Source organism: Silene latifolia, chromosome 8 (assembly GCF_048544455.1).
Source record: "Silene latifolia isolate original U9 population chromosome 8, ASM4854445v1, whole genome shotgun sequence".
NCBI classification, from domain to species: domain Eukaryota; kingdom Viridiplantae; phylum Streptophyta; class Magnoliopsida; order Caryophyllales; family Caryophyllaceae; genus Silene; species Silene latifolia.
Genome location: NC_133533.1, coordinates 3,986,292 through 3,996,287, shown reverse-complemented (window position 1 = coordinate 3,996,287; position 9,996 = coordinate 3,986,292). Strand labels below are relative to the sequence as shown.

Here is a 9,996-nt window from a genome sequence, read left to right as displayed (position 1 = left end):
ACCCTTTTTGATCTTCATGTTTGCCCCTAGACCATATTGATGACCCCGAAAGCCCTAGCTTTTAATTAACCGTATTCATTATCATCATCTTGTTTGTCTTTTGCTCTAGTGATTATAACCAAAACCTTTTCCTTTAATTTTGATTAAACTTGACTCTTAATCGAACTTTGTAGCAACCCCCGCCGTCCTTGAGTTCGACCCCGACTAAATACTACGCTTTTTCGGGTTTTATAAATTGTTTTGGTATAGGAAGTAGACGACAAATTTCCTACTATCAAATGGCGCCGTTGCCGGGGATGGCGTTAGGTTATGCTTAGTTTATTTAGAGTCTTTGCTTTAATCTTGTCTCAATTGTCATTTTTGTTCTAGTAATTGATTGTTGTTTGTAGAGTGTGTGTGATTTTTGCCTTTCCCTAGTGTGTAAAAACACTAGGAGACTTACAATTTGTCAAGTGTATGCCTAGAAGGAATCACCAAGCTCTCCTATTCAACTCCGACCCCGAAAGGCTTTTTAGAACCTTGAGGACTAGGACTCTTGAAAGAGTGAGGAATAATTCCACCCAAGCAAACATTGATCAACCAAACTCACACATCCCACAAAATTTTGATACAACAACTACGATTCAACCAAATACCACAATTGAGACTTTAGTAGAGAACCCCTTTCATAACTTCCTTAATTACAATAGTCCACCTCAAACACCACCACATCAAGAACCGAACCACCCACCACAAATGGCTCTTAGAGATCACAACCGGCCTAACCATAATGATTCATGCAACCCCATCAACTTTGGCACTTTGGCCCCAAACAATTTTGAAATGCACCCCGCCCAAGTCGGGTTAGTTGAGAAGGACTTGTTTGGAGGTCATCTTGAGGAGGATGCCCATGCTCATCTCCGGAAGTTCAAGAGGAAAGTATCAATGATGAAAAAGAATGGGGTGTCCGAAGACACCTTGAGAATGATGTTATTTCCGTTTTCATTGACGGGCAAAGCGGACCGGTGGTTGAACATTCACCCACCGGATACTTTCACTACTTGGGATGACTTAGCCCAAGCATTTATGGCTAAGTACTACCCTTCCTCAAAGACCGCGATGCTCCGCAACGAGATCCATACGTTTCAACAAGAGGATGGGGAGTCCTTAGGTGAGGCTTGGGACCGTTATCAAGATTTGATAGCAAGTTGCCCCCACCATGGAATACCGGAATGGTACATTACTCAAACATTCTTCCAAACTCTACTACCAAGAACTAAGGAGATGGTAAATGCCTCCGCGGGGGGAGGTTTTGACCACTTGAATGATGAAGAGGGCACGACATTGATCAAAAAAATGGTAGACTCGGAGGCAAACTATGGTTCTAGAGGGAACATGCTACGAAGGAACGGGAAATATCCTAAGGAAAATGCCTCCAACTCCGAAACAAATGCCAAGCTCGACTTGCTCACAAAGCAATTTGAGAAGTTTTCAAAGAATCAAGTGAACCAAGCCGCGACCTCATATGGGCCACCCATGGAAGAAGTTACTCAAGTCGCGAGTTGTGAACTTTGTGGAGGAAGTGGTCATACATATGACTTGTGTGGCAACAATTACAATGGTGCCTATGAAGAGAATACCCAAGAGGTGAACGCTTTTCAAAGTTACAACAACAATCCTAGGCCACCAAGGCCTCCTTACAACAACCCAAACACCTACAATCCAAATACCAATTTCTACCACCCCGGGTTAAGAAACCACCCCAACTTTAGTTACAAAAGCACCAATGTTCAAAACTCCCAACATCTCCAACCACAAACCCAAACCAATCCACCCGGTTTTGCTCAACCAAGGGGAATTCTCCCAAACCCAAGGAATAATTTTGGAAATCAAAACCAATGGTCAAGCAACAATCCACCCCAAAACTATGGCAACCAACAACAAGGGCACCAAGAGTTTGGAGGAAACCAAAGCAACCAAGGGTTTTACCAAGGGAATCAAGTAAATCAATGTAATACTCCGTATTTATATGTCTTGGGGTACTCTATCGAGTAGCCCTTACTCTGTCGAGTAAGGGCAAGTTGCGAAATAAAATAGTTTCTGACCTGTTGGGCACTCGATCGAGTAGCTGGGGCACTCGATCGAGTAGGGGGGTACTCGATCGAGTAACTTGGGTACTCGATCGAGTGTCCGGTTTTACGGGGGAGTTTTCTCGGGTTTTGTTAATTACGCGATTAAGGTATTTAAACCAATTCGTCTTTGTTCTAAATCACTTTTTACAAAACCTAAAACCTGTTTAAGAGAGAAAGCAACTTGTCTTCTTCCTAATCGCGTTCTTGACAATTCCCGGAGTTCAGACGGTCGGTTTGCGTCGTAGTTTGTGTCGTTGGATTCCTTGCGTCGAGGGTAAGCTTTTAATATAATTTATATACCGTTTTGTTAAGATTGATGAAACCCTAATTTGGGATTTGGGGATTGTTATGAGTAGTATTTGAATAGTAGTCTTTATGTGTTATATGTTAGGAGGAGAATTCATAGAAGAGGCGTTTTGAGACATTTTGTAGATACCGTCTGCGTGTTGTGCTTTCCGGTAGGATTTCCTACTCGGTATTAGTCCCATAATGGGATATTGGTGATGTCTTTGTAGTTAGTTGATTGATATGATGATTGTAATTGTAATTGTGATTGTGATTGTGGTTGTGTTTGTGATGGTTCTCGAGATGCGTTCTCGGCTGAGTGGGGTCACTTGCGGGAGTGATCTCACGCCCTAGTTTCGCCCTTCGTGGAACCCGCCACGAAAGGGGATGTGCACATTAATGGACGGGGTTATCGCTCGTACGATGAGCGGGGCTTAGGTGGGAACGGCTGCGGTCCCCATCGGGTGGGTAGTCCAAAGTGGACGATCGTATTGAGATGATGGGAGTTGTGTGTGTGTGTGTGTGTGTGTGTGATTCAAATTGTCTGTGTATCTTGTTATTGTTATCTATATTGATTGTGTGATTAGTACTGACCCCGGTGTTGTTTTGTAAAACCTGCGGTGATCCATTCGGGGATGGTGAGCAGATATTGAGCAGGTATAGAGATGAGTACGGGGATAGCTGGGATGGCCACGACATGACGATAGAGTCTTCCGCTGTAGTTTAGCATTTATTTATATTTCGATTGTTGAGAAAGATAGTTTGGTATAATGTATCGTACCTTCAGCTCGGTTTCAAGGATTGTATTTATTCATTAAAGTATTTATAATAAATGTTGTTTCTGTTTTGTCTATTTGATTATCATGCCTCGGGCGACCGAGATGGTGATGTCTTCATACCTGAGTGGTCCTGGTAAGGCACTCGGAGTATGGGGGTGTTACAAATGGTATCAGAGCGACGATCCTGAAACCTGTAACCAATGAATCCAATGAATATAGGGAGTCAATTAAAATGAATCCGGGGTAAAGGTTGTAGGAGCTAGTGCAAAGGCTTGGGAGACGTCCTAAAGTCGCGGGGGTCGCCCTACAACTTTGAACCGGTCACGGGGGAAAGTGTTTGTCGAGTATATGTGTGCTTGGTTAACTTGTTAACAATGTGATGAAGTGTATGAATTGATGGATGCATGTATGTGGAGGATGGGGGATCTGAATTGAAAGATTGATGAGATATATATAGAATTGTTGTTGGAATAGAAAAGCATGTTGGATGATTACTATGTGGCATTTGATAATATGACGTCACTGTTTCGTTGATTATATGAAAAGCTTGATAAAATTTCATGCTTAGCTATATCACATGTTGCGTTTATAATGTTGCTTAGTATGTTGGGAGATGTGAGATAACATGTGGGTAATATGTGATTGGTAAGTTGAATAATATATGTGCATGATGGATGATGTTGCTTGATTTTTGAAGATGGTAACATGAGATTAGCAATATTGGTTTTATGAGTACTGGGTCGTTTTGTCTACCTTGTTGTTGTTTAAGTCGTTTGGGAAGTAAAAATCAATAGTTGTGTTTTTCGATGATAAAGAGGTTGTCTTTAAACTGCTATAACTTGAGATGCATAAATGATTTTGATGTGATTCCAATTGGAGGTGATAGCTTGTTCTTTTACGATTCTAACGATAGGTCACACACCCAAAATGACCAAGAAATGAGTGAGTTATGACTGTTTTACGAAAACTGGACGGTGCTGAGAATTTGGGTACTCGATCGAGTAACTAGGATACTCGATCGAGTAGGGGGGTACTCGATCGAGTAGCCTTGGGTACTCGATCGAGTAGCCCTGGTAATTTGTTTACGTGCTTCTGATCTTCACCTACTCGACCGAGTAAGTCACTTACTCGATCGAGTGGCTCTGTACTCGATCTAGTGACCCCTGTTTTGGGTCATATGCTTATCTTTTGACTTCGTTGCATATTATGTTTAATTCAATGGCGTCATTTTGCTTCTTTATGCATTGTTTCACATGTATGTTGGTCTTGACGCGTAAGTTACCCAATTTTGTGGTGTAAAGAGTGGCACCTATGATGAGTATGAGTTCGGTGGGGAGGACATGATTTATATGTGTTGGGATTAGTAAGACTTAATTGAGGCATAGAGCATGTTGTGTGAGACGAGATGAGTGATATGATTGTATGTTGAGTAATGAAAATGTAAGTGAATGTGGGCAAGGCATGATGTAAGTTTAAGGAACGTGAGAATGAAAAGAGTGAAAGAAAGGATGTGGATAGTAGCAACCTGAGATGTATAATAAATTATGGAGGGAGATGGTTAGAAATAGTGTTGAGTAAGAACATATGTAATGAAAGGTCGTTTGGAAATAGTGGTATATAGCGAACTTAGTGGAGGCATGTCGCGACGTAGATTTGCAGATAGTGAGTGAGATTGGGAGATTCGGTTCATTAAGCGGTGAAACTTGTGTGACTTCCTTGGGCAATTAACGGTATAAAAAGAGAATTTTGATTTCTAGAGATGTAAAAAGGGAGATGCAATCGTTTAAACAGTGAACGTGGATTTTGTGGATAGATTAGTGGCAAGTGTGAGTGATAGCATAATAAGAGAAGATCCATGGTAAGAAATAGTGAGATGATGTCGGTAGAAAATAATAGAATTTGAGTTTTGGAGCAACGAAGGGGTAACTGGATTTCTAAGAGTTAGCTAAAAGGAATAAGGAGTTGAACTATTAATTGGTATTATTGAGTGTAAAGAGAAAAGAAGGATAAAAGTAAGTTGAGGAAAATATTCACCGGAGTTATATGATATAAAGGTAAGGAATCATTGAAATGTGTGATAGTGTCACGAGGATGTTAGCTAAAGGTTATATAGGAGTTTCAGGACAACATGATTGATAATGAGTTTCGAGGAACTAAGGGAGTAAGAAGTTGGTGGAGTATTGGCACGATACGAGATATTTGGTGGAGAGTTGGATGACAATACAAACAAGATAGTATTGGGAATAATGTTGAGGTAATTTTGTTGATGGGTTTGTTGTTCGTTGTTTGGGATGTTAACCAAAGATAGGAAAGAAATCGTGATGTCTAGAGATGAGTGAAAAGGGTTCGATGTCCGGATAGTGGTAGTTTTATGGTTTTGACTAATGGTTAAGAGTGACGGTATGTTAGAGAGATGGTAATTCTAAAGAGGCTGATTTTGTAGAGACTGAATTGATAAGTATGGTTGTGAGGAAGTATAAGACATAGTCTTGGGAGGCGGTTTCTCATAGTGAGTGTTAGCTATATGGTTATCTATGGCAGAAGGTGTTGGGCATGCGAATGGAAGAATGTGATGAGGGGCATGCGAGTTAAGCTCGGGTGATAGGTAACCTTGGTTGAGTGGTAACTTACGTGATCAGGATTGATTGGTTGGATGTGATTATGGGTCTATGTTATATATATAAATGTTTGTGTGAGGTTCTGACCTCACAAGAAGTGGTATGGTGTGATAATTATAAAGTTGTTATATGATTGTTTTGTAATTTATGTTGGGTACGGTATACTAATTGAATGATATCCAAAAGGGTAATAATTTGATTAATTTAACATGGCTAGTTATAATTTTGTGTGTATTAATAACACGCGTGTATTCCGTGAAATGGTAGAGATGATGTTCATGAGATGCTTATCTGTTTATCCATATCATATGTTGCGTGGTGATTTAATAAGTGGATTTGAGTAAGTTTTTCTTGTCTGAAAAGTTATTCTGAGTCAGTATTTATGGGAATTGTATGCAGTCGTGATGACTATCGATGTGGTTGTGGTGCCTCGGGTGGTGATCCGAGCACGATATTTAGTGTTGTGATGTGGGTATTTTCGCACTGCGGTGTGACTGTTGGTGGCGGTGTTGTGATGCCGTCACCGGTTGTGGTGGAGTAGGCAGGATGATTATGATTCGAGTTTCGAAAGTACATAGCAGTTATACATAGATTGTTGTTTTGTTTGATATTGTTCCCTGCGAGTTTCAGTTTGTGTAGATAGACAGTTGTCTTGTTTATTGATGTTTTCTTTACCTGGTTAAGTTGGGAATGAGGGTAGAGTATGATATACATAGAGTTGTATATGTTTTCGTTGTTGTCATAGACTCATGGTATAGTGATGTTCTATTGATGGGACACGGTTGTGAGAGGTTGTTACAGTAATTTTGATCCTGTTCTAGTTAAGGTTTCAGTAGACATGGTAATGGCAAGTGAGTCGTAGAACATGTGTGGTAATGATCCGAAAGATGCAGGTGGTTCATAATCCTTTATTGAAGACAGTGAGTGCAGGATGTTGGGGAATTAGTGCCATGTTGAGTTATGTATGAGTTTTGCGGTAATGGAAGAAAGAACTTGAGGATCTAGTGTGAGTATACGTAACAAGTGTGGATCGTGAGTTATGCTTTTGGCAATGAGAGTTTTATATAGTTTATATAGAGAGGTAAGTCGTGTTGCGGTAATGTGGAAGAGTTGAAGTTTTGGGTTAAGCTAAAGATTTTGAGGTATAAGTTAGGTGGTTTGATGAGTGAATTAAAGTATGAGAATTGTTTAAATAAGAGAGCCTTAGATATATGCATGGTGAGTGTTTGGTTTATAAACGGTTGTCTTGCACATGTGGTGGTAAAGAGGGTAATGAGATGTATCTAGGATTTAGTATTAGTGAGTTACGAGGACGTAACATTTATCTTAAGAGGAGTGGGATGTGATAAAAGAGATTTTGATGGGTGTGCATATGGTAATATATTTGGAAGTTTGAGTCTTGATGTCGAATAAAAGGTTGATTCGTGTTGTGGTTAATTTTGTTAAAGGTCATGACCGGACATGCTTGTAGTAGTTTGATGTTAGGAATGCGAGAATACTTCGATAGTGTTGACAGTTGGATGATGAGATTATGAGTGTGAGTAAACTTCGAGGACGAAGTTCCTTTTAAGGGTGGTAGAATGTAACATTCCGTTTGATGTCTATGAGTGTCTTGATTTTAGATTTGATAGTTGATGATGTTATGGAGCTAGCAGCATTAGAGGATGGTAATTGATTATGTATGGAGTTGGTGTCGTGAGAAATATATATATGTGGTAGATACGATATAGTGATCATGTTGTGGAAGTAAACATAGTTGGTAGAGTGGGGGTTAAGAGTTCATGTTCTATGTTCGGTCGAGTTCTTGAGTCCTTAGCTAAGTTGTTGTATCTTGGTCGAGTCAGTATGGTTGTTTTTATGTATGGGTTGAACTTCGGGGACGAAGTTCCTTTTAAGGAGGGAAGACTGTAATACTCCGTATTTATATGTCTTGGGGTACTCTATCGAGTAGCCCTTACTCTGTCGAGTAAGGGCAAGTTGCGAAATAAAATAGTTTCTGACCTGTTGGGCACTCGATCGAGTAGCTGGGGCACTCGATCGAGTAGGGGGGTACTCGATCGAGTAACTTGGGTACTCGATCGAGTGTCCGGTTTTACGGGGGAGTTTTCTCGGGTTTTGTTAATTACGCGATTAAGGTATTTAAACCAATTCGTCTTTGTTCTAAATCACTTTTTACAAAACCTAAAACCTGTTTAAGAGAGAAAGCAACTTGTCTTCTTCCTAATCGCGTTCTTGACAATTCCCGGAGTTCAGACGGTCGGTTTGCGTCGTAGTTTGTGTCGTTGGATTCCTTGCGTCGAGGGTAAGCTTTTAATATAATTTATATACCGTTTTGTTAAGATTGATGAAACCCTAATTTGGGATTTGGGGATTGTTATGAGTAGTATTTGAATAGTAGTCTTTATGTGTTATATGTTAGGAGGAGAATTCATAGAAGAGGCGTTTTGAGACAATTTGTAGATACCGTCTGCGTGTTGTGCTTTCGGGTAGGATTTCCTACTCGTATTAGTCCCATAATGGGATATTGGTGATGTGCTGTAGTTAGTTGATTGATATGATGATTGTAATTGTAATTGTGATTGTGATTGTGGTTGTGTTTGTGATGGTTCTCGAGATGCGTTCTCGGCTGAGTGGGGTCACTTGCGGGAGTGATCTCACGCCCTAGTTTCGCCCTTCGTGGAACCCGCCACGAAAGGGGATGTGCACATTAATGGACAGGGTTATCGCTCGTACGATGAGCGGGGCTTAGGTGGGAACGGCTGCGGTCCCCCACTGGCAGGGCTGGTCCAGTGGACAGTCAGTATTGAGATGATGGGAGTTGGTGTGTGTGTGTGTGTGTGTGTGTGACAGTTCAGCTGTCTGTGTATCTTGTTATTGTTATCTATATTGATTGTGTGATTAGTACTGACCCCGGTGTTGTTTTGTAAAACCTGCGGTGATCCATTCGGGGATGGTGAGCAGATATTGAGCAGGTATAGAGATGAGTACGGGGATAGCTGGGATGGCCACGACATGACGATAGAGTCTTCCGCTGTAGTTTAGCATTTATTTATATTTCAGTTGAGAACAGATAGTTTGGTATAATGTATCGTACCTTCAGCTCGGTTTCAAGGATTGTATTTATTCATTAAAGTATTTATAATAAATGTTGTTTCTGTTTTGTCTATTTGATTATCATGCCTCGGGCGACCGAGATGGTGATGTCTTCATACCTGAGTGGTCCTGGTAAGGCACTCGGAGTATGGGGGTGTTACAATCAAGCAAATCAAGGATTTGGGCAAGGGTATGTTCAAGGGTCTCAAGAACAAGGTCAAGGATCGAATTTCAACAACTATGGTCCGAGAGGTAACCTCCAAGTGGGGCAAAACAACAACCAAGGTCCCAATGCTAGATATGACTATGGGTTCCCTTTACCCATAGCCAACCAACCTCATCAAGAACCCCAAGGTGAGCTCTCTCAAGTGGAGCTTTTGAAGATGATTAAGAATATGCAACTTCAACATAGCCAAGAGATAGCTAACTTTGCAAAAGCTACTCAACAAGAACAAGCAAACTTGAGAGCTACATTTCTTAAGGACATGAGGGAAATGGAATCTAGGATGGCTTCTCATGCTATGGCTAACCCTCAAAGGCCACCCGGTGGTTTGTTGGCTCAAGGGCAAAGCTCCAAAGATGCCTCAAATAGCCACCATGCTCATGCGGTAGTGCTAAGGAGTGGTTTAGAGCTTGAGGACCCTTACAAAGACCTTGAGTTGGAAGTTGATGAAGATCCCAAGGGGAATGAGGTAGAAATGGATGATGAAGAAGAAAGCTCACCCATTGAGGCTTCGGGTAAAGCTAATGAAGACACCAAAGGAAAGAAAGCTTGTGAAGATTTGACTAGAAAAGGAATTCAAGTGGACAAGGATGTTGATGGATATGTGGAAGACCTCCCTTATGAGGAGGAAGCTATTGAAGAAATACCTTTGCAACATTCTAAAAAGGTAACAAAAAGTTCGGCTCCTCCAAAGGTATCTTCCAATTCCCAACTTGTTTCTAAAATTCCTTACCCTTCAAGAGCCATAAAGAGTAGGGAAAACCTCAAGTATGCAAAATTTTGTGATATGCTTGAGAAACTTGAGGTTACCCTACCCTTTACGGAGGTGATAATGAACATGCCAACCTACTCAAAATTTTTAAAAGACATTTTGACAAAGAAAAGAG

At 40.8% G+C, this 9,996-nt stretch overlaps 1 non-coding gene across 1 annotated transcript; it reads right to left on the bottom strand.

Annotated features, from left to right (window-relative positions):
• Positions 1-1,098: 1,098 nt before the first annotated feature.
• On the bottom strand, positions 1,099-1,205 carry LOC141597797 (small nucleolar RNA R71). Its single transcript, XR_012523012.1, has one exon. It is a non-coding gene; the product is annotated as a small nucleolar RNA R71 (small nucleolar RNA).
• Between the last annotated feature and the right edge of the window lie 8,791 nt (positions 1,206-9,996).